We start from the raw sequence: 22203 nt of genomic DNA, 5'->3' as shown, positions 1-22203 counted from the left end.
AATGCTTCCTCAGAAGCTTCAGATGCTGCCAGACCTGTTAGGTTGTAACAAAAACTGAAGTTTTTGTTACATCAGCCTGCATCCCTATTAGAGAGCCTGTAATCAAGTGAGGGTAGATATTGGAGGAGATGTTCTTAGTGTCACTGTCAAAGATAGGAATGAATGGAGGCCAGAATCAATGGTCTCAAGTCAGTTCACATGCAGAATCTGCAAAATGGTTGATGTTAAGGTGAGGTAGGTTCGTTACGAAATGGGCACGTGCAAACTTGTCACCTAGTAAGATAGCAATGTCTCTACACCTTTCTGTCCCTATTAAACAGATTCTGAAAGCATGAAAAAGATCCAAATCATTCCCTCACGTGCCAAAGTTCAACAAACTGCAACCAGGTTTGTTCAGATTCACACACAATTTCAACAACTGCACTCACAGAAGCCAATGACTGGTTTTCCCCACACAATAGGTTAATAATAAAAATGCATCACAAGCAACACTGTGACAAAGGGCGGTCATTGTTAGGGAAGTAGGAGATAGAATCAGATGTTGCAAATGGTGCAATTGAGTGCACAGCACAGATACAGGCCATTCAGCCCAACTTGTCCATGCTGACCAGGTTTCCTACATTAATCTAGTCCCATTTGCCAGCATCTGGCCCATATTCCTCCAACTCCTTCCTATTCATATACCCACCCAGATCTCTTTAAAAAAGTGTTCTAATTACACCAGACTCCACTACTTCCTTTGGCAGCTCATTCTTATGCACAACCCTCTGCATAAAAAAACGTTGCTCCTCACATCCCTTTCAAATCTTTCCCTTACGACCTTAAATCTATGCCCTCTAGTTTTGGACTATCCAAAACCTGGAGAAGAGATCTTGTCTATTTACCCTATCCAAAGTATTCCAAAAGTGCCATAACCAATGTCCTATACAGCCACAACATGACCTCCTAACTCCTGCACTCAATGCTCTGTCCAGCAAAGGAAAGCATACCAAATGCCTTCTTCACTATGTTATCTACTTGTGACTCCACTTTTAAGGAAATATGAACCTGCATTCCAAGGTCTCATTGTTCAGCAACACTCTGTACGACCTTACCATTTGCTGTGGTTCTGTTCGCCGAGCTGGAAGTTTTTGTTGCAAACGTTTCGTCCCCTGTCTAGGTGACATCCTCTGTGCTTGGGAGCCTCCTGTGAAGCGCTTCTGTGGTGTTTCCTCCGGCACTTATAGTGGCCTGTCCCTGCCGCTTCCGGTTGTCAGTTTCAGCTGTCCGCTGTAGTGGCCGGTATATTGGGTCCAGGTCTATGTGTTTGTTGATGGAGTTGATGGGGACGAAACGTTTGCAACAAAAACTTCCAGCTCGGCGAACAGAACCACAGCAACGAGCACCCGAGCTATAAATCTTCTCACAAACTTTGAACTTTACCATTTAAATGTATAAGTCCTGTCCTGATTTGCCTTTCCAAAATGCAGCATTTCAATATTTATCTAAATTAAGCTCCATCTGTCACTCCTCGGCCCATCTGATCAAGATTCCCTTACACTCTGGAGGTAGCCTTCTTCGCTGTCCACTACACCTCCAATTTTGGTGTCACCTGCAAAACCTACTAACTGTAACTCCTATGTTCACATCCAAATCATTTATATAAAAGACAAAAAGTAGTGGACCCAGCACTGATCCTTGTGGCAGTCCACTGGTCACAGGCCTCCAGTCTGAAAAGCAACCCTCCACCTTCTGTCTTCTACCTTCAAATCTGTTCTGTATCCAAATGGCTAGTTCTCTGCTTTCCATGTGGTCCATCCTTGTTAACCAGTCTAGCATGAGGAACCTTGTCGAATACCTTACTGGAGTCCACCACTCTGCTCTCATTTATCCTCTTCATCATTTCTTCAAAAAAAAACTTAATCAAGTGAAACATAACTTCCCACGCACAAAGCCATGTTGACTATCCCCAATCAGTCCTTGCCTTTCCAAATACATGTAAATCCTGTCCTTCAGGATTCCCTCCAACAACTTACCCACCGCTCATGTTAGGCTCACGGACCAGTAGTTCCCCAGTTTTTACTTGCAGCCTCTCTTAAATGGCACATTAGTCACCCATACGCTTGGCTGTCAAATGATAAAAATATCTCTGTTAGGGGCATCGCAATTTTTTCCCTAGGTTCCCACAACGTCATAGAATCAGAGATGTACAGCACGGAAACAGACCCTTCGGTCAACTTGTCCACGCTGACCAAATATCCGGGGGAGATACTAAATGAGTATTTTGCATCAGTGTTTACTATGGAAAAGGACATGGAAGATATACAATGTGGGGAAGTAGATAGTGATATCTCCATATTACAGAGGAGAAAGTACTGGATGTGTTGAAACACAAAAGTGGATAAATCCTCAGGACCTGATCAGGTGTACCCTTGAACTTTGGGAAGCGAGGGAACGGATTGCTGGGCTCCTTGCTGAGATATTTGTATCAGTCACAGGTGAGGTGCCCGAAGTCCTGGAGATTTATCTGCCATTAGGCGTTAAGACGTTCAGCCCCCTCCTCTTTTGTAATGCGGACTCTTTTCAAGACATCACTATTTATTTACAAGTTCCCAAGCTTCCATGTCTTTCTTCACTGTAAATACTGATGAGAATTACTTGTGATCTGCACGGAAACCTAATTTGACTATATCTGTAAATAATACATATTACCATATTGGATAAATGAAAACTATATTGCAAAGTCTGTCACCTACAAAATTAATAAGCAAAGAATATAAAATGTGTTCCACGGTTCATGTTTAATATTGAATTCAGTTTATAAGACTTTTAGTTTTAAGTTATATCAGGAAGGACAGGAACTCAAAAGGAACAGATTAACCAGATTGGGAATAATCAATGAGGAAGTGTTAATTTTTTCCACTTGGGCAGAAGAATGACAAACAGCAATGCTATCTTGATGTTAAAAGACAAAGAACTGTGGAAGAACAAAATAATTTTGGGTACTAATACTGTACACAGGGGTGTAGGAATATGCTTTGGGTGGAAATCAGGAATGCAGAAAGGGGAAAAAAAAGAAAAGTGGGTGGCACTGCTGCCTCACAGTGCCAGAGACCCGGGTTCAATTCCCACCTCAGGCGATTGTGTGGAGTTTGCACATTCTCCCTGTGTCTGCGTGGGTTTCCTCCGGGTGCTCCGGTTTCCTCCCACAGTCCAAAAATGTGCAGGTTAGGTGAATTGGCCATGCTAAATTGCCCGTGCTAAATTGCCCGTAGTGTTTGATGAAGGGGTAAATGTAGGGGAATGGGAATGGGTTTGGGTGGGTTGCGCTTCAGCGAGTCGGTGTGAACTTGTTGGGCTGAAGGGCTGATTTCCATACTGTAAGTAATCTATCAATCAATATCCTATCCAAAATTTGTCCTTTGACATTGTGGGGGATTTAAAACTGCAAATCTGGAAAGAGATTCCTAGATGAGTTTACAGATTATAACCTAGATTAAAAAGAAAAAGGAATTGGTCAATTTTCTTGTTTCAAACAAAAAAGGAACGTATTGTCTCCGAGAGAATACATAGCTTCCAGCGAACAAGATAAAAATTTAGGAACATTCAATATGACTCCAGGAATCTGCTCAATCACCCATTCTCTTATGTTTTGAGTAAACAGATTTTCTGTAATATTTCATTTGCTTTTCTTAATCCATTTGGCCTACATGCTGAACAGTTCTTAAAGTAATATTCTGAATTCATGGACTTGGGAGTTTTATTGACTAAATCAAAGTAATACAAAATGTGAAATTATGCAACACGAGAATTCAATTAACGGAAAAGTTCACGCCAAGTCAAAATTTGACAGATCAATTCACCAAACTATGTAGATGAACCAAACTTACTAAATATCACCTTTTTTAAAGTGTGACAACAGTTCATTTTTCTTTATGCTCTTTAACTGTCTAGATTCCACTATACTTAGATCATATACATTTTGGCAATTCATGCATCAACTGTGCCTGCATTGAACAGTTAATTAACTGCTCAAAGTGCAGCAATATCCAGAACTCTCCACTATAAAAATGTAATGTTTTAAGCACAATATTCTACAAACATAAATAAAAGGAACCGAAGCAGGTCAAGAAATATGACGACCATGGCTGATTGGATTGTGGCCTCGAGTATACTTTCCTGTCTAACACAGATGTCTTCTGACTCCTTTATTCAATCAAGCATCTATGTATGTCTTAAAAAAATATTTAATGAACCTGCCTCCACTACTCAAAAACCAAAAAGAACTGTGTATGCTATACAAAAATAGAAATTGCCGGAAAAGCTCAGCAGGTCTGCCAGTATCTGTGGAGAGAATATCAGAACTAATGTTTCAGGTCGAGTGACCGTTTTAGGGCTCCAAGGAAGAGTCACTCGACCCAAAACGTTAACTCTGATTTCTCTTCACGGATGCTAACAGACCCGCTGAGCTTTTCCAGCAATTTCTATTTTTGTCTCTGCCTCTACTGCTGTCTGCGGTAAAGAATTCCACTGACTCACAATCCTCAAATAAAATTTGAATTTGTTTTAAACGGGAGACCACATTTTTAACATGTCGCTCCATAGTCCTATATGGAATCTGAACATATCCCAAATGAAACAGCCACATTAGCATTCTTTACATAAGCTACCAGAATGTCTGTTCTACACATTATCAATCCATATCATCTCTCCATGCCCATCCATTGAACTGTTGTCATAGACATGCACAAACTCCTGCAGGGAACTTGATATTTGGTATCAACTATCATTGGTTTTCACTTCATTAGCCATTCAGGCTAGTACTGGCGTGAACCTTATCTTTTCATATGCTACTTTGTTTCCATCAAAACTGTTTTTGAACCTTCTACTTCTCAGTTTTGATACCTGGGCATATCAAAACTGTGGACACTTCATTCATGTTGCAATGTGAATGAGATATAAAGCCATATTGTTTAATCAAATAACATACCGAAATTTAGTGCAGTTTCAAATAACACCCAAAATCTCAAATTAACACACATTTCCTTTTTACAAAATACCACACCTTCACCACTTTTACCTAAAGCATTTGAAGCCAAACTTTTCATCTAAACTGTCAGCATAAATCAATAATGCCAGTGTATACATCAGTTTATTTCTGACTAACAAATATGCATGCAATAACATTAATAAGGATTAGCAGGAAGTATGTTGCACATATTGTAAGATCGTTGCATTCATAGACCAAATTCCTTCTGTTTTCAAGTCAACCTAAAGAACAAATCATTTACTGCACAATCTATAAATGAAGTACAGTCCATAGGAAACAACCACATAGATAGTTTTAACATCTAGAGCAAAATAATCAGTTCATCATAAAACTGATTCACAATCTTTTGCATAGAAATGAAATTTGGAACAAATAAAATAAGGAAAACTGAAAAATCAATTACAGAAAAATAATCCAAATACTTGAAGCAAAAAACAGATAAAAGACAAAACCGAGAAATTACCTATTCCCATCAGTTTAGATGAAATCCACATGTAAGAATACAAGTACACTGTACTCCGAAGTAATTCTGTGGATTATAAGCTTTCAGAAATGTCTATATAACCACTGTAAACTGCAATCGCTTATTCAGTTACAAGCTAGAATTACGATGAACCCTGCAAGGTATATACCTTCTAATCAGATATGCTTTCCACAGTAGATGCTCCAAGCAGTATGTATTGCTTGCAAATCCAACTCACTTATTAATTCCACAACATTGGTGCCGAAAACAGAAGTGAATACACAGATGTCTGGTATAATTCAAACTCATGACCAATAGAGTCAACCACCATCAGTTAACATTCATCCTAGTGCTGAAATCACCAAAAGAAAAAGCTATTTTATAAAGTTGTCTCAATTGAAATCTCCAGTGAGCAATCAGACCTCACATAAAATATAATAAAGCAGTCCACAGAAAATGGTATAACCCATTTCCATTCCAACAGCTAGTTACATTACTGATGCTGGAGGAGCAGCGTCTGGTCATCTAGTCCCACTCCGAGTCACAGCATGAAATATTTTCCCAGTTAATAAAATGATCAATTGAATACCTTAGCTACAACAGGTTTTAAACAAGAAAACGTGAGGACTGCAGATGATGGCGCTCAGAGTTGAGAATGTGGTGCTGGCAAAGCACAGCAGGTCAGGCAGCATCCGAGGAACATAGAACAGTACAGCACAGAACAGGCCCTTCAGCCCACGATGTTGTGCCGACCACTGATCCTCATGTATGCACCCTCAAATTTCTGTGACCATATGTATGTCAAGGAGTCTCTTAAATGTCCCCAATGACCCTGCCTCCACAACTGCTGCTGGCAACGCATTCCATGTTCTCACAACTCTCTGTGTAAAGAACCCGCCTCTGACATCCCCTCTATACTTTCCTCCAACCAGCTTAAAACTATGACCCCTTGTGTTAGTCATTTCTTCCCTGGGAAATAGTCTCTAGCTATCGACTCTATCTATGCCTCTCATTACCTGGTATACCTCAATTAGGTCCCCTCTTCTCCTCCTTTTCTCCAGTGAAAAAAGTCCAAGCTCAGTCAACCTCTCCTTATAAAATAAGCCCTCCAGTCCAGGCAGCATCCTGGTAAACCTCCTCTGAACCCGCTCCAAAGCATCCACATCTTTCTTATAATAGGGCGACCAGAACTGGACGCAGTATTCCAAGTGCGGTCTAACCAAAGTTTTATAGAGCTGCAACAAGATCTCACGACTCTTAAACTCAGTACCCCTGTTAATGAAAGCCAAAACACCATGTGCTTTTTAACAACCCTGTCCACTTGGGTGGCCATTTTAAGGGATCTATGTACCTGCACCCCAAGATCCCTCTGTTCCTCCAAACTAACAAGAATCCTATCCTTAATCCTGTCCTCAGATTTCAAATTCGACCTTCCAAAATGCATCACCTCGCATTTATCCAGGTTGAACTCCATCTGCCATCTCTCAGCCCATCTCTGCATCCTGTCAGTCAATGTCCCGCTGCAGCCTACAACAGCCCTCTATACTGTCAACGACACCTCCAACCTTTGTGTCGTCTGCAAACTTGCTGACCCATCCTTCAATCCCCTCATCCAAGTCATTAATAAAAATTACAAACAATAGAGGCCCAAGGACAGAGCCCTGTGAAACACCACTCACCACAGACTTCCAGGCAGAATATTTTCCTTCTACTACCACTCGCTGTCTTCTCTTGGCCAGCCAATTCTGTATCCAGACAGCTATGTTCCCCTGAATCCCATTCCTCCTGACCTTCTGAATGAGCCTACCATGGGGAACCTTATCAAATGCCTTGCTAAAGTCCATATACACCACATCCACAGCTCGACCCTCATCAACTTTCCTAGTCACATCCTCAAAGAACTCATGACCTGCCCCTCACAAAGCCGTATTGACTGCATTTAATCAAGCCATGCTCTTCCAGATGGTCATAAATCCTATCCCTCAGAATCCTTTCTAACACCTTGCAGACGACAGACATGAGACTTACTGATCTGTAATTGCCGGGGATTTCCCTATTTCCTTTCTTGAAGAGAGGAATTACATTTGCCTCTCTCCAGTCCTCAGGTACGACTCCAATGGAGAGCGAGGATGCAAAGATCTTCGCAAATGGCGAAGCAATTGCATTTCTCGTTTCCCAAAGCAGCCGAGGATAAATCTGGTCCGGGCCTGGCGACTTGTCAATCTTAATGTTTGACAAAATTTTCAGCACATCAGCTTCCTCTATCTCTATCCATTTCAGCATGCACACCTGCTCTTCAAAGGTTTCATTCACTACAAAGTTTGTTTCTTTCGTAAAGACAGAAGCAAAAAACTCATTTAGGGCTTCCCCTACCTCCTCAGACTCCACACACAAATTCCTTATGCTATCCCTGATCGGGCTACTCTTTCTTTGACCATTCTCTTATTCCTCACATAAGTGTAAAATGCCTTTGTGTTCTCCCTAATCCGTTCTGCCAAGCCTTTCTCGTGCCCCCTCTTGGCTCTCCTCAGACCATTTTTAAGCTCCTTCCTTGCCTGCCTGTAATCCTGTAGAGCTGAGCTTGACCCTAGCTTTCTCCACCTTACGTAAGCTACCTTTTTCCTTTTGACGAGAAGCTCCACCGCTCTCGTCATCCAAGGTTCCTTTATCTTGCCTGTCTCAGAGGGACATATTTATTCATCACTTGCAACAACTGTTCCTTAAACAGTCTCCACATGTCTATAGTGCCTTTACCATGGAACAATTGCTCCCAATCCATGCTTCCTAACTCATGTCTAATCGCATCATAGTTTCCTCTTCCCCAATTAAATATCCTCCCATTTTGCCTAATCCTCTCCTTCTCCATAGCTATGTAGAATGTGAGGCAGTTGTGGTCACTATCACCAAAATGCTCTCCCACCACAAGATCTGATACCTGCCCCGGCTCATTGCCGAGCACCAAGTCTAGAACGGCCTCTCCCCTCGTCGGCCTGTCAACGTACTGAGTTAGGAAACCCTCCTGAACACACCTTACAAAAACAGCTCCATTCAAATCTTCTACTCGAAGGAGGTTCCAATCAATATTGGGAAAGTTAAAGTCACCCATTACAACAACCCTACTACCCTGATGAAGGGCTTATTGCCCGAAACGGCAATTCTCCTACTTCTCAGATGCTGCCTGACCTGCTGTGCTTTGCCAACACCACACTCGACTTTAAACAACAAGACCTAATCAAGTTTCTTAATAAACACATTGGTTAAGTCCAGTTTTGCTAAATTAATGGAGATGCAACAGTGTTTATCACTCTACCCCAAAAACACACATTCTGCAACGTGAAAATAATGCTTTCTCTGCAGAGATTGGTTTCCTGAAAAACCAAAAACACTTTGGTAAATGGGTTATTCCTGAAAGTAAGGAGTGTATGGAGCATGGAATGTTCTAGAGTCTGTCCCTCTGATAGGTTAGCATGTGGGCAAATTACTTATCTCACACTATTGTGTCCAAAATTCAAAAATAAATCAATTAGTCTCACCCTGAACTCTACAAGGGTGGTGATTTTTCAGAAATGAGTGACCTGCGGAACTTGTTCTTAGCAATCTCTTCACAGTTCAAACAACAGCCCCAACAGGATACAACAAAGCATGTAGTTTTCAATCATATACTATACAAGAAGCCTTGTTGAAAGAAATCTCCAGAATCCACAATGAGCTTTCAATGCCCAAAAATCAAAACTCCACATATTTCCATAAAACTTGAAATAAACCCATTTCCCACGGTCCTCCAATATTCAAGTGTTCCAAGTAATATTAAATATAATGCAACTTCAAAAAATCCACATTCAGGCATTTGCAAAAGTGAATATACAGCATATAATAGTGCAGACAGAAGGAAAAGTACACAGAATACCATATATTTTATTTGACACTTTACCAAGAATAAACAAATACCATTAGTTTGTTTCCGTAGCATACTCTGGTCTTTACAATCTAGGAATTCTGAGTTCAACTTGTATTATGAATTTGTGTACACAATTTAGACTGGCATTTAGATGCAATACGAGTGTGCATCACATTAAATTCCAAATTATGAGTCTTCAAACAAGGTCCCACTTGTCTTCCAACTGGGCGCAAAATATCTAATGGCATTTTTCAAACAACAATAGTTTTCACAGTATCCTAGCATTCAAAGGGACGTAAGCAAAAGAGAATTTTCAAGAGGAAGGGTCAATAGTGAATTTCAAGAGAGGTGTCTAGATAGTACAATGGATATTCAATATCTTGTACTTCTATAATATTTCAGGTGAAAAAAAGTTCCAGAATATTTACAAATAAATACAAAAAATAGGGAGGTTATGCATCAGATATACACAACACTGCAGTGTATTGTTGAACTCCTTATTTAAAAGAACGCAAATATATTGGAAACAATTCAAAGGAGGATCATTAAATTACCATCCGAAATAAGGGGGTCATCTTAGGAGGAAGGGTGTGACAGGTTAGGCTTGTATTTGCTGGAGTTTAAAAGTATAAGCAGCAGCTTAACTGAAACATACAAGGCCAAAGGCTGTTGGCAGAGTCTTGCTAGATCACCCATTAAGACAGAGGCAAGGTGAGTTTATTTTCCCAGATCATGAATCTTTGGAACTTTCTTCATCAAAAGATAGTGGAAGAGGAGCTGTTGAATATGTTAAATGCAGAGATATATAAATGCTTGATCAGCTAAGGGGTGAAAGGTTATTTGGGCTAGGCAAAATATAGTAATCAGATCAGCAATGAACACACTAAATGGGGAACAGCCTTGAGGTGTCAAGTGCTCTACTTCTGCTCCTAATACAGAGGAACCTTGATTATCCGAATATCGGATTATCCAGCAAGATCCCGATGCTTGGCTAAACTATGTTATCCAGCATTCGATTACCTGATCGAAATGCTTCCTGCTCATGTCCTTTGGATTACTGAGGTTTCTCTGTACTTTCATAATACAAGAAATACAAATGAAAAAAAAAGCTAAAAAGAGTAATGTCTAATAACAAACAATTTGGTTAAAGAGGTGGGTTTTGAGTAGTTTAAAAAAAAGTGTACAGACAGACAGCAGTTTAGGGAGAGAATTATAGAACCTCGCGGGCTAGTCAGATGACGGTACAGCTACTAATGGTCAGGTTTGCGTTTGGGTAAGAGGGTGCAAAGTATAGGCCAGACTCTGAGTAACAGTTTTCAGGATTGTTAAGCACACGTTGGTAAGAGAGGTCATATCAACAGCAATGCATACAATATTGTTTTCTAGAGCAGTATATTGAAGCAGCAACTAGGGAATGGATTATTTTAGACATGGAATAAGAATTGGCTCAATCAAACTTTTGCAAAGGAACCTCAGATAAGAGGAACCAAACTATGTAGGAATTTTTCTAAATTTGAAAACTATGCAGTTTAATCCAAAACTAGGAGTCTCAAATCTGAACAAAGGAAACTTTGAAAGTATAAGGGCCAATGTCCCAGATACAGCCTCAACATGCCTGGGCATGCCCTGATCCACCAGTATACTGTCAGTAGGGAGCTGCCCTGGAAATCCTCAACATTAGGTCTGAACTTTATGAAAGCTCAAGGTGTCAGGTCAAACATAGGAAAGAAAATCTCTTGCTGACAAAACACCGACCAACACACAACTGATGAATCAATACCTCTCCATTTTGAACGTCAATTGGAGGAAGCAGGAAGGTAGTGACAAAGGGACAGAATGTGGAGAACTTCAAATGTCCATCACCAGAACTGGCTCAGCAACACCAATGACCTAGTTAGTGGAATCCTAAAAGACAAATTGCTAGATTGGTTCTTTCACCACCTGCCACAGACACAACAAGAGGGAAAAATCTATTTGACTTTGCCTCACCAAATCAACCTATTGCAGATGCCTTTGTTCATGACAATATTGAAAGAAGTGACCACAGCACAGTTGTTGCAGAGAAGTTGTCTTCACATACAGGATGGCATCCATCATGATGTGTGACACTACCACTAAGTAGGACAGACTCAGAACAGATCTAGCAACTTAAACTGGGCATTAATGAGGTTATGTTAGCCTGCAGCAGGAGAATGGTGTTCAATTCTAATCTGTAACCTAATGATACAACATAACCCCAACTCTACCATTACCATCAAGCCTGGATGCCAATGCCGATTCAAAAGAGGAACAACACTCAAGCATACCTAAAAATTAGATGTCAAGCTGGTAACACGACAAAGGATGGCTTTCAAGTCAAACAGCGGAAGCAACATATTTAATCATAGAATCCTTAGTGCAGAAAGAGGCCATTCAGCCCATCAAGACTGCACAGACTCAGAGCATCTCATCCAAACCCAGACTCCTACCTGATAGCCATATCGCCAGATTTAATGTAACTAAGCCACCTAGCCTACACATCCTTGTCTACCATGAACACTTTAGCATGGTCAACCTAACCTGCACACCTTTGGACTATGGGAGGAAACCAGAACACTTGGCTAAAAACCATATAAAGTCTACATCGACAGTCACCAGAGGCTGGAATTGAACCCAGGTCCCTGGCACTGTGTGGCAGCAGTTCTAACCACTGAGCCGCCCTCACTGCAGCACAATTCTACAGCTAAAAGACCAGATTTCACAATGCTCTGCAATCCTGCCACACCTACTTACAAATACTGAGCAATTAAACATCCAAAAGGAGTGGACAGCACAAATATTGCCACCTGCTAGCAATAAGATGTACCCACAACATCAGTGCAAAAAACAATGCTGATGCACAGAGATGGGTACAAATGTTTGGTTCATCTTGGCCTCCTCCTGAAGTTCCCAACATCATAGACTAATCTTTAGTAAATGTGATTAAAACCATGTGGAATCAATAAATGGCTGAAGACAATGAATACTGCAAAGTATTAACATTCAGGTAATAGTACTAAAGACTTGCACTTCAGAAGTAGCCACACTTCCAGCCAAGCTATTCCAGTACAGTTACTTGCACCTATCTGGCAATTTGTTAAATTGCCCACAAAAAACAGGATGAAACCAATTTGGTCAGCTGTCACCAAATCAATCTATTCTGACATCAACAATGTGATGGAAAGAGTAGTTAACAAGTGTATTGGAAGCGCTGTACACGGAGATATCGGGCCTTGTACCTTGCAGACAGAAAATATATGCAACGCACCTGTTTCAATTCAACAAAATACGTGACAGCTATTTTCTGGTTCATTTTCAAGCCAAAGCCTGGATCAGAGTCAGAGTCAATCTGCCTGGCTTAAAACTTAAACAAAACATTTTTGTTAACTGCTAGTCATCATTCACCCCCACATTCCCCATATCTCAGATTAAGAGGTAAGCGCTTTAGGCTTCTATTAGAGTCCACTTACAAACGGATCAGCACTTGCTTTTCACGCAACAGGAATAAAGATGTACAGCATGGAAACAGACCCTTCGGTCCAACTCATCCATGCTGACCAGATATCCTAACCTAATCTAGTCCTACCTGCCAGCACCTTGCCCATATCCCACCAAACCATTCCTATTCATATACCCATCCAAATGCCTCTTACATGTTGCAATTGTACCAGCCTCCACCACTTCCTCTGGCAGCTCATTCCATGCACGTATCACCCTCTGCTTGGAAAAGTTGCCCCTTAGGTCTCTTTTATATCTTTCCCCTCTCACTCTAAACCTATGCCCTCTAGATCTGGATTCCCCGACCCCAGGGAAAAGACTCTATAAACCTCTATAAGGTCACCTCTCAAATTGATATTCATGCAAACTGTCATGAAGATCAGGAAAAGCTTCAACAAAATGACTTTTTGCAACAACACTTAAGCTCTGTCCGACCAAATCTTCCAAATCTCATGTCAAAAATATATGAATATCATTGTTAATAAGTCATTGAAAGTTCGCATGCAGATGTAGCAAGCAATTGCAGACAGGCAAAACATACATTGGCCTTTATCATGAGATTTTGAATATTGAAGCAAATGACGTCATGCTTCAAATTGCATAGAACTTTAATAAGGCCATGTCTGGAATATTATGTACAGTTTTAGCTCCTTTACCCAATGGTATACTTACCACAGAGTAAGTTCACCAGGCTAATTTCTAGAATGGCAAGATTTTCTGAGTAGATTGACATATGTGATGAAGCTGGCTTTAGGAAGAATATTTTGTCCTGGGTTTTTTTTCCTTTTTTTCCCAAACAGCAGGTTAAAGTCAGGAGGTGTGGAGATGTCTACTGAAGCCCATAAAGTAAACACAGTTTGAGAGGCCTAGCTTTTCATTTTTTAAAAAAGGTTGGAACAATAGAAACAGCCTGAATGGATGGGGCAAGTTCCCACTGAACCAGGATTTTTAGTTTTAGTAGCAGCTGGATGTGGAAGCTATTGTTCCTCTCTTGGTTACAGCTAAAAACTGGAGGCTCTCTTCCTGCTCCTGAAGTAGCATGTGAGACAATCTACTTTTTGTAACTTTCCTTTGTCAAGGGTACATTTGTGTGATGTTACTATATTGGAACAGTTATTGCTTAGTAGAAAAATAACCTATTATTCTGTCAAGTTTTTGCAATAGAGTTATTTCAATTTCTTTTTGCTTTTGTTGTATTTTAACTATAACAAATGAATAAAGTGTGTTTTGCTTCAAATCTGTTAGTTTGACCAATTGAATTGCACTTTACACTTACCTTTAAAATATGAAAAGTTAGGGTCTAGATTATCTTCAGAATATATTTTGAGGGGTTTGGCCTAGTCCATAACATACTCATGTTTAGAAGAACAATAGGTGATCTCACAAACTCAAAGGCAGAGACAAGGTTAGTACAGAAAGATTGCTTGCTTTGACTGGTAATCCACAATCAGGGGGCAGAGTCTCAGAATAAGGGAGAAGCATTAGGATCAAGGTGAAGAGGAAATTCCTCACTCAAAGTATAGCAAATCCATGGAATCTCTACTTCACAGGGCTGTGGAAGCGGAGTTCTGGAGTATGTTCATGACAGAACAACAGACTGAAATAATGACATCAAGGAACATGAAGATAATGTGGTAAATGACATTAACGTATATAATCAGCTATGACCTAGAAGAGCAGAGCTGGCTGAATGGTCTAGTCCTGCTCCTACGTTTGCAACATCAAAACAATCACCCACAAATAAAAAAAGGTCATGGATGATAAGAACCTTGTTCACAAGTTTGCAACAGACTGGAGAATATGGAGAGGAGATAGCGATTATTGATTATTATTCAAAACTCAGCCCAAAAAAGGGGAGATGATGGTTACCTGAAAACTGCAGAGGTAGATGGTAGTATACACTTAAGGCAGCTGAAGAGTAAAACATGTAAGTCAGAATGAAGACATTCCACAAAGCTTCATCCAGGTTGGTTCTCAACTTTTCTGTCTCTGTCACAAAAGCGGCAGTGATTAGCACTGCTGTCTCACTGGGTTTGATTCCGTACAATGAGCAAATACAGCACACTAAGTGAAAAGTAAATTGCTGTTTCACCTAGGAGTGGTGTTTGGAATTTTGAACAATGAGAAAGGAGGGGTAAATGGGCAGGTGTTGAATCTCTTCTATTTGCATGACAAGGTGTGGGAACAGGAGGGGATAAGGTGAGTAACTAAAGAATGAACCAGGGTGTTGTGGAGGGAACAGTCACTTTGAAATGCTGAAAAAGGGAGAAGACAGAAGCTGTGTTTGGTGATAGCAGCATGCTTCAGTTGGTAGAAATGATAGAGGATGATCTACTTAATGGAGGTTAGTGGGTGGAAACAAAGAGAGAGAGAACCCATTAAGGTTCAAGCAGAGAGGCAAAAGTGAGGTTGGATGAATGTACAGTCAACGGCTTTCAGAAATGCTGGACGAATTCTTCACAGTTACCAAAGGTTGGAATCGAACCCAGTTAAACAGCAGTACTAACCAAATAGCCACTGTGCTGCTTCTGTGACAGAGACAGAAAAAATGGAAGTACAAAATGAATAGCAACCAATTCCCCAAAACAAAGACAGAAATGTCAAGAGGAGGAGGGAGGAATCAGAATGAGCACTTGAGGGTAAGGAGGGCAGAAGCTGGAAACAAAGTGAAGAATATTTTTCATCTTGGGGCAAGATGACAAAACTGCACTAATGCAGTCATCATGTTCCAGAAACAAAAGAGCAGAGAGGTAAGGGTTGGACTGGAACGAAGAATGCTTTGTACATCCCATTAAATGGTGAGAAAATTAGCAAGGTTGAGGGGAACTATTTTAATTTTTTTTTTAAAAATGCACTCGTGGGACTTGGATGTCACTGGCTGCCCAGTATTTATTGCCCATCCTTAATCACTCTTAAGACATTAGTAGTGAGCTGCCTTCGTGAACTGCTGCAGGTAGAACCACAGTGCCCTTTAGGGAGGGAATTCTAGGATATTAACAAAGTGATACAATGAAGGAACAGCAATATATTTCCAAGTCAAGACAGTGAATAGCTTGGAGAGAAACTTGCTGTTGATGACCTGCTCTTGTAGCCATTGTATTAAAATGACGAGTCCTGTTGAGTTCTGGCCAATCAATCGTAATGATTATATTGAATGGCGGTGCAGGCTCGAAGGGCTGAATGGCCTACTCCTGCACCTATTGTCTATTGTAATGGTGAAAATGGGGGTCTCATGAGGGTAAATACCATTGAATGTCAAAGGGCAGTGTTTAGGTGGTCTCTCATTGGACAGTCGTTGCCTGACAGTTGTGTGGTGAGAATGTTACTTGCCACTTGTCAGCTCAAGCCGAGTTGTTGTCCAGATCTCATTGAATTTGAAAAGAGACAGCTTCAGAATCTGAAGAGTCATAAATGGTTACAAACATCACAATCGCTGGCAAACATCCCCACTTCTGATCCGATGAAGGAGTGAAGGTCACAGATGAAGCAGCTGAAGATGGTTCGGCCGAGGACACTACCGAGAAACTCCTGCAGAGATGTCGTGAAGCCGAGGTGGCTGACTTCCATCAATCACAACTACCTTCCCATTTGCCAGGTATGACTCCAACCAGTGGAGGGTTTTCCCCCAGATTCCCACTGATTCCAGTCTTCTTCAGGCTCCTTGATGCACACTGTTGAAAGCACCCTTTAACATCAAAGGCTGTCAAATTTTAACTAAGGCTGCAATGGGAGCAGGGACTGAACTGTCTTTGTGGGACCCAAACTGGGCATGTGGTTGGGTTGTTGCTAAGCAGGTGCTGTTTGATAGCACCTTCCATCACTTTACTAATGATTAAAAGTAGAGTGATAGGGAAGTTCAACACTGATGTGATCTAGGATCCAGAGGCACAGTGATGCCATCTCAGCTTAGCAGCTACAGCCCTTCCTGAAACATATCAGATGTAAGTATCAATGTCTCTATTATGTCATTTCCTGCACTGTCCTTCACAGAGTCAGAGATGTACAGCATGGAAACAGACCCTTCGGTCCAACCCATCCATGCCGACCAGATATCCCAACCCAATCTAGTCCCACATGCCAGCACCCGGCCCATATCCCTCCAAACCTTCCTATTCATATACCCATCCAAATGCCTCTGAAATATTGCAATTGTACCAGCTTCCACCTCTTCCTCTGGCAGCTCATTCCATACCCGTACCACCCTATGTGTGAAAGCATTGCCCCTTAGGTCTCTTTTATATTTTTCCCCTCTCACCCTAAACCTATGCCCTCTTGTTCTGGACTCCCCCACCCCAGGGAAAAGACTTTACCTATTTACCCTATCCATGCCCCTCAATTTTGTAAACATCTATAAGATCACCCCTCAGCCTCCGACGCTCCAGGGAAAACAGCCCGAGGCTGTTCAGCCTCTCCCTATATCTCAAATCCTCCAACCCTGGCAACATCCTTGTAAATCTCTTCTGAACCCTTTCAAGTTTCACAACATCTTTCCGATAGGAAGGAGACCAGAATTGCACGCAATATTCCAATAGTAGCCTAACCAATGTCCTGTACAGCTGCAACATGACCTCCCAACTCCTGTACTCAATACTCTGACCAATAAAGGAAAACATACCAAACGCCTTCTTCACTATCCTATCTACCTGCGACTCCACTTTCAAGGAGTTATGAACCTGCACTCCAAGGTCTCTTTGTTCAGCAACACTCCCTAGGACCTTACCATTAAGTGTATAAGTCCTGCTAAGATTTGCTTTCCCAAAATGTAACACCTCGCATTTATTTGAATTAAACTCCATCTGCCACTTCTCAGCCCATTGGCCCATCTGATCAAGATCCTGTTGTAATCTGAGGTAACCCTCTGCGCTGTCCACTACACCTCCAATTTTGGTGTCATCTGCAAACTTATCTCTTATGCTCACATCCAAATCATTTATATAAGTGACGAAAAGTAGTGGACCCAGCACCGATCCTTTTGGTACTCCACTGGTCACAGGCCTCCAGTCTGAAAAACAACCCTCCACCACCATCCTCTGTCTTCTACCTTTGAGCTAGTTCTGATTCCAAATGGCTAGTTCTCCCTGTATTCCGTGAAGTCTAACCTTGCTAACCAGTCTCCCGTGGGGAACCTTGTCGAAAGCCTTACTGACGCAAGCTGAAATGAAGTCACTAGCAGAATCCAAACTGTGCAGATCATTTCTTTGAAGTGCTGACTTATAACACTGTCGATGTCCCCTTCTTTCAGTGAGGAAAAATGATTGGCTGGATTGGATTTGTCCTGTAAACAAAACAGGACATACTCGGGCAATTTTCCACATCATTGGGTAGAAGCCAGTAATGTGGGTTGTAATGGCACAGCTTGGCAAGGGGAGCAGCACGGTCTGGAGCACATATCTTCAGTACTATTGCCGCAATGTTGTCAGGGCCTATAGCCCTTACAATGTCCAGTGGCCTCCAACCATTTTTTGTAAGAACAAGAACAAATGAAATGCAAGAACAAATTCTGTCAGGTAGAGGGGGCTGCTGGTAAACAGAGACTGGTTAGGTCTTTGTTCCAGGAAAAACAGCACTCTAAAACAATCTTGATTTAGTACGATGGATAGGGGGAACTCCAATCTTTCATCACAAAGTCTCATTTTCAAACTACTTCAATCAGAAAAGTAGCTCACCTTATTTACAATACTCCTCGCTTTTACTAAGTACAATGAAAAACGCAGAGCTGAGCCCTTGCGTGTAAATATTAAGGTAAAAAAAATTCACAACACCAGTTATAGTCCAACAGGTTTATTTGAAAACACAAGCTTTCGGAGCCTTACAGCTTCTTCAGGCTTCAAAAGCTTGTGTTTTCAAATAAACCTGTTGGATTATTAACCTGGTGTCATGTGATTTTTGACCTTGTCCAACCCAGTCCAACATTGGCACCTCTACATTGTAAATATTAAGTATCATGATATCCTCTCAAATAGCAGAGTGCATTTCGTAGCATAACACTGCCAATATCCCTCCAATCTCAACAAAGACACATATCAGAACACACCGTCAAATGATAGGTCCATGATATGGAACTATAAACTATCAGAAAATTGCCTCGCAAAGCAAATCATGGTAAATGCTGAATTCTGATTTACTGACACATGTTTTCAAGATCCTTACTTAAAATACCTTGAAGTGAGGGGAGATGTACATATTAAATTTGGTGGCATGCAAGAGATATATTAATGACAAAATGTGTCAAAGTGCCAAGGAGAATTTAAATAAAAAGATGTGCCCACTCTAAGGCTTCTTTTCCATGCTTCTGAGCAAGTGCATGCCAGAACATTCGCTTCCTGAACTGGGACACATTTAAAGGCTACATAAGGTACTTTTAGATAGAAGAGCGAATCAAGATGCACAGGAGGCTAGAATTTGAGGAACACAGTTCCCAGAGAATTGCAGAAGGTCAGACAGACAGGTTAGGCCATAGCTATAGAGAAACTTAAAAGGATGAGAATTTTAAAATTTGAGACATGATGAGCTGGACTTTATGGTACTTATGATAAAGGCAGAGATCTTAATACGCTCAAGTTTACGAAGGGTAAGATGGAAAGCATTAAAATACAAGAATCTCGAGGTAACAAAAGCATGGACAAGACAAACCTAAATGAAAGAAAGATGGTTAAAATGTTGATGAGGTAGGACTTAAAAGTATTTCTCTAAAGCCTGTGTATCAAAAATAATTGGTTAGTCTGTGTCAATAACTGAATGACACCTGAATGTTTTGAGAGGTCTCTTATCCCAGGTGCTCAGCAGGCATCATCTGGAAAAGACCCTTCCCTCACGCAGAGAACACTAGGTGATTGAAAAATGACAAAACATAGTCAGTGGCTGTAAGAGCATGATTTTACAACATCCCAGTTCTTTCAAATTTATTTTCTAAATCAACAAGACAACCTCTGATGGAAGGAAGTGTACATTTTTGTTATATTATGATGCAAAAACCAATGCTTACTAAAAACATTTGTTGCAGCCCTGTTTTATATCACTGAGTCAACTATTTGGTAGCATGGGCACACTTGCAAACACCAGATACTCAAATTACTTTCAGGAAAGAAATTGTGTGGCAGGACATCAAGTCTAAACACTGAAATAAAGCAGAGTCATTGACTATTTATACTGGTGTTTACTGAACTAAGTTTATAAAGAAGCTCTGCACGATAAAAGATAGAATTGCCTCTGGGGATTCCACTATTCTCATGTTTGGGAGAGGAAAATACAAAGCCATGTGTGCGCTACATCACACAGAGGCAACACCCAACTGTCATGCATTTTACAATACCATTTTGCAACTGGCTTCTCAATTTTAATAATTACTACCACATCTTCACAAAGCACTATCGTTGCATCCAGGATAATTTTAAATATTAAAAATATTTACAAATAACTAATTACTTTTATTCCTGTTGCTATTTTCATAATAATTAGCATCAATAACACATTGGAGGGAACTGACAAACTATGCAATTTTTTAGCTATTTCAAAACTTGGAAATAAATTAAAGTTAAAATGTAACACCCCAAAGGTCAAATGCAAATTGTATACATGATTGTTTGACTGCTCTAGAAATGGCACCCTGAGATAATGTGCACTTTGATTATTAATGCTGTTGTATGTGCAAGTGAGAGAATGAGTGAGGAAAAAGAATATTTTAGTATTTGATTTGTAAGGAAACTAGTATAATCATTTTAAACATCTATAAAATATTCTTATAATATTCATACTGGGGTCTAACAAACAAGTTGATCACTACTATGCTATGACTGTTAAAACATTAATTGCATAACATACTACATGTATACAATATATTGAAATAAAGCAGACAATACTCAAATATTTCTACAATAAAATCAAAATATTTTTGCCTATCCATAATCAATCTGAACATAAACAGCATCATTTTGATTCTACAACTAAATTCGCATGTCTTTGTCCAGAATTAGCATAATTCACAATCTATAATGCCGTAAAATCAAACAAACAATTAACTCCGAACCGAACATCCATTTAAAATATATCACAAGAACAAATAGATTTCGATTGTCATTTATAGTTGTTTTGATCCTAATGTAACACAAATTAAAACTGTACACGTCAAAATGAACAAATGATAGACAAAATTTGGTTCCATTACGAACAATCGAAAACTAATGTAGCAAAGTCAGGCCAGACATGGTGAGTTTCAGTCCCAGGTAGAGGTTTCTTTCGGCGATTTATTGTTGGGGGTGGGAAAGTAACAACATTCAGAGGGAAGAAATACGAACCGTCGTCGCCCATTCGGCCCGAGGAGTCTGCTGCGACTTCACCATGTTGAAGTATTAGATGTGGAAAAAAAAACCTTTCTTTTCCCCCAAAAAATATGATTGGCACCTTTTGTAATAAAGCTAGACCACGAAAGTGGAATTGCGAATGTTTAATGTAATATACGTAGTGTTAACTCATCAATAATTAAACTTAATCCAGAACAAAAAAGGTTCTACTGAGCTGCAAAGTCAACCGAAATGAAAAGAAGGAGTTATTTACGAAGTTAGCAGTCAGGCTGAGGCTGCTGTTCCTCCCCCAGCCGCAGCCTCAGCTGCTATTCCCGGGGAGACGCGCCGTCTCAGCTCCAAACGTTACAACACACTCCCACTGTTTGTCTTTACAAACTCGCCCAAAATTATTTATTTTCTAGGTGTGGAAAATAATATAAACCGACCTTAAACGTGTGACCGTCTCCGCCGGCTACCTCCGACCCTCAAGTCCGCTGCCGTGTCCTTCACTTTTGATTTTCTTCTTTAAACCCCGTTTCCAGCCGCTGATCGACACCGCTGACCCTTCACCTCCTTCCCAGCCTCGCTCCCAACAGGTCGCTGAGACTGCCGGGATAGCTGACAGGTCCTCCGGCAGGCTCGCCCTCGCTCGACCAGGAGAAAGGAAGCGTTGTTGCAAGTTGCGCCCTCTGGAGGAAATATTAGTATTGGAACCCAGGGTTTGGAGCAACTGAGAATATTTAAATACTGTATTAATCTCTGCCTCCAGTCACACGTTTCAGAAACCCTGTGATTTTTTTTGTCTTTTTTTATTTCATAATATACTTTATTCATGCAAAAATGTCGTTCTACAGACTGTCACAATTGCAGTTCGGCCCTGTACAGTAGTATGTCAAGGAAATAAACAAACGTTAAAGTTTGACTCTATCCGAACAAACCAAAGGCATTTCTTACTTGAGCAAGACTATATCTACATGTATTTGAGTCATCAGAAGGGTCTGATAACCCTTTAACT

The 22203-nt window shown here is 40.6% G+C and overlaps 1 protein-coding gene across 2 annotated transcripts in view; it reads right to left on the bottom strand.

Moving 5' to 3' along the window:
• LOC122554407 (guanine nucleotide-binding protein G(I)/G(S)/G(O) subunit gamma-12) overlaps positions 1–21764 on the bottom strand; it is a 119444-nt gene extending 97680 nt beyond the window's left edge. The window contains exon 1 of one of the 2 annotated variants that reach the window (XM_043699383.2): positions 21635–21764. The gene's annotated coding sequence lies outside the window, so the exon portion shown is untranslated. The remainder of the gene's footprint in view (positions 1–21634) is intronic. The other variant, XM_043699386.2, reaches the window with a different exon arrangement.
• Between the last annotated feature and the right edge of the window lie 439 nt (positions 21765–22203).

This window comes from Chiloscyllium plagiosum, unplaced genomic scaffold (assembly GCF_037043375.1).
Source record: "Chiloscyllium plagiosum isolate Xiang-an unplaced genomic scaffold, Cpla_swu_hap1 HiC_scaffold_9, whole genome shotgun sequence".
Classification (NCBI taxonomy): Eukaryota; Metazoa; Chordata; class Chondrichthyes; order Orectolobiformes; family Hemiscylliidae; genus Chiloscyllium; species Chiloscyllium plagiosum.
The sequence above is the reverse complement of the archived record's forward strand: the minus strand, read 5'-3'. Positions and strand labels throughout refer to the sequence as shown.